The following is a 3,820-nucleotide window of genomic DNA, read 5'->3' on the forward strand; positions in this document are numbered from 1 at the left end:
CCATCTATCAGTCAGGGCATGTCTGTGGGATGTGGAAACTGGAGGGCCTCGTCGCTCACACCAGGACTCCAGGGAAAAGCATGATGTGAGATACATTAATCCAGTTAAACTCCTGCCCGCCCCCCCCCCCCCAATGTACACATCCACGGTCTTGGAGGTGATAACTAACGGACGAGTTATGAACGCAGCCCACTCATGGTTTCTACTCGCTGAGGACTGGCTCCCTCTAGTGGAAAGCTGGTGCACAGACGAGAAACTGCTTCGTGAGGGCAGAGAAAAAAACTGTGAGAAACATTGACTCAGGATCCTTCCAGGGACATTTGCCCAGCTACCCTGCACTCTGCGTTCATCCCTGCTTCTTACTAGGCTCCCTCTGTCCGAGCAGACAGTTCTCACTGAAGAGCTATTAATGACGTGTGAATGTGGGGAAAGGCCCAGGAGCCCTGCCCAGAGGTGACCGGACGCCTCTTGTGGATGTCAGAACAGAAGATCAAGGAGTATGGCCTTCTACTGAAGCAGCGCTTTTTCTCTGGGGACTTCCTTCCGCGAGGCGAAGGCCTCTGTCTTGGGACTCGAGAAAATGCCTGCGCTGTGTCCACTAGAGAAAAGCCCCATGCTCATCAGCCATGGATGCAGGAAAGGGAGGAATATGAAGCTAGACCTCAGTTTCCACTTCTGAAAGTGAAGGTAACACAGGTTGCAGGGGTTACATGGATTGGCATGAGAAGTGTTTTGAGCAGCGACTACTAGCACATAGTGTAAGAAACAAGGACATAGTGACTCCCAAACCAGGAGAAAGTCATTAGTAACAAAGGGCAAATGTAATTAAAGGGTCTTAAGGGCAAATGTAATTAGAGGATCTCTGAAAAGGGAGTTGACAGTATTAGCATATTTACAAATCACAATAGGGGCATTTAGATGAAAGCCTTAGATTGTAACTCCGAAGTAACCAGTAATGGAGAAATGGGGAAGGGGGGGGAGCTAATTGTGCGTTAGGGAGGGGAAGCTGATCGCTCTCACTTCAGGGCGAGGAAGCTAATCAATTTCACTTTACCCTGGCAATTTCAGGGTGGGGAAGCTAAGACTATAAAACCAGCCATCTTTGTCTACTTGGCGGGCACATTCTCCTGGCTGTGAGGGTGCGCCCGGCTCTGCAGACTCGTGAATAAAGGCCTCTCTTTACTGCTCAAGTCCTGTGCCCCAGTTTTTTTATTGTGAGCGTTTCTCACAATAGTAAGTTCTCATTAGGTTTAATAGCCATTACAGTAGTCTCTATATGGCGGTTCACTTATCGCGGCCTCACTGTATCGCGGGATTTTTTAAAATATTATATTTATTTACCGTGGGATTTTGCAGTACTGTATACATATGTTGTTAAAGTTACATAGGTTTAAGAGTGTAGAATATGTTTAAGAACATAAGTGGTATTTATAAAAGTGCGGGAAAGGTTAATAAGGGAGTGGGAACGGTTTATAAGTGTGTGAGAAGGGTTTATAAAGCCTTAAAATATATATAAATACCAAAATAAATGTAAGGTTCCTACTTTGCGGATTTTCACCTGTCGCAGGGGGTGGTGTCTAGAACGTAATGCCCACGATAAGTGAGGGAATACTGTACTTTTAGGGATTTGAGAAGAAGAATGGCTACGGATCAATGGGAAAGGACCCAAAGCAGAAGACAATGGAATTCTTGCAGTTCTGCCCCTTTCCCCACCCCAAAATGCCTTATACTTCCAAATAGAGATACATTACAGTGGGGATGGTTTTCTAGAAACTCCTGGATTATGGAAACGGAACCATGAGAAGTGTCAGGTAGAGGAAAGAGGTTCTAGATAAGGTGGCAAGGATCAGATGTTTGGGACCTCAGAGAAGGGTGGCCGATGTGTTCCAGGGACGACGGCCTCTGGGTGATGCCAGCCTCGAAGCTGGGGGAGCGTTCAGTGACGCTGGGCAGTCGGTCTGTTGTTTTCATTTTGCAGTTTCCTCCCCAACTTCAGCTTTCTGCTGCCTATTGGAACTTCGTGTGGAATAGCGACCCCACCTTTCCGACCGTGCGGGTTGGGCAGGTGTTCTGTCCAGCTCAGCTGCCTTCCACGGGGAGGAGGGCGTCTTTCTCTCTTCCCTCTCTCGGTGACCTCACAGCCAACACTGACCTAAAGCAGGTTCAATTCACATCCTCTGTTGCTGGTGTCTAGGAAGTCTGTGGTCAGCAATAACTCTGATGGCGGCTGGAAATGAGCCCCCTGTGGTGGAAACAGATCGCCTGGCTTCCTACCTGGTCCCTAGGGAATAAGAATCGGCCGGTGGAAGGAAGCACAACCCGTGAATCCAGACTCCCAGCATAGTTGGATTCAGATTTCCTCTGAGACCACACAACTGAAAGAAAGAATTGAGTAGGACCTGAGAAGTCAGTGTATTCTACCCACTCCTTTCTCAGATTAAAGAAGTGAGGCCCAAGGACAGAAATAAGATCCTTAAGGCCACACGGGGTATTGGAGGCCTCTGAGTCCCAGTGCCCCAGGAGCCCTGACCGATCCCCTGAGAATTCTACTATGTTGTGCTCGCTCATGCCCTGGGCCTGTTCTCCCTTCTACCGAAGAGAACTGGCTGGGACTTGCTACCAGCTGTTTCAAATTTGCTTGTAACTTCTGGGAAGAAACATTTTACAAACTCATTTGCATTGTAACTGGCAAGCAGTAAATGTTCAATAAATAACAATGGTTGCTCTTATTGAATTTGTTCTCCATGCCAAGGCCCACAGAGTTTACAGGTGTTATCTAATTTAATCCTCCTGACAAACATCTGAGATAAGTGCTTTTATGATGCTCATTATAGAGATAAAAGAACTGAGGCTTAGAGAAGCTAAATGCCTTCCTCAGAGGGAACAAAAATCAGAGCTTGTAAAGTGTGAACTGCCTCTCTGTGCAAACATGCTTTTTAACTACGCTGAGCACACACCCCCACCTTTGTTACAGTGCTTATTTGCCCATTATTTTTACATAATCCCCTAGTGGCAGGCATCTTTATCCCAGCTTTAGCAGGGAGATTAAGTAATTTGCCAAAGGATACACAGCCAGTCCAGGGCAAACCGGAACTGGAGCAGGTCTAGGAGGTAGAACATGGTCTCCTAGCCCAAGCCCATTCTGACACATTGAACTTTGGGGAAGATAACTGAGAATCTGTGCTTTCAGAAATGTGTCTGGTGATTTTAATGCATAACCAAGTAGAAGCCATACATCTGGTCTAAGAACCTATTTTATGGGGAGGTGAAAGAAAGCCCAGGGAGAAAAGTGTGAATTTCTGATAGTTACCTTCCATGCTAGTTGCAGGACAAGCCAGGTCTCAGAGATGATGCCTCAGGCCCAGGCCTGCATTCTTTCAGTGGATTCTGTCCACTGTCAGGGCCAAGGTAGTCATGTCCCCAGCTTCAGCCACATTGGTGGCCAAACGTCTCCATAAGTGCCTCTCTGGCAATTGCCCTTGGCTATAGGGAGTGAGCTTCTTTAAGACCTTACCCCGTTTTCTGGGGACAGCCTACACCCAATGATTGTTTCCTTGTCCTAGGTTGGGGCCGTTCTGAAGAAACATCCCAGCTCTGGGGCACTCTGTAAGTTTAGTGTGTGGTAATACTACGACATCCCCTCCAAAGTAGGGACTCGCGACTGTATCTCCTTGCCTCCCGCCACCAGAAAAGAGGGACTGAGCCTGGTAGTCAGCCTCCTGTGTTCAGGAAGATGTTTGACAACAGACACAAAGGGCTGCAGTTGTGACTGGGTGAAGAGCATGAGTCAGAAACATTGACTATTTATTTGGTGGCAAAT

The sequence above is a fragment of the Furipterus horrens genome, unplaced genomic scaffold (assembly GCF_987537825.1).
Source record: "Furipterus horrens unplaced genomic scaffold, mFurHor1.1.pri manual_scaffold_11, whole genome shotgun sequence".
NCBI classification, from domain to species: domain Eukaryota; kingdom Metazoa; phylum Chordata; class Mammalia; order Chiroptera; family Furipteridae; genus Furipterus; species Furipterus horrens.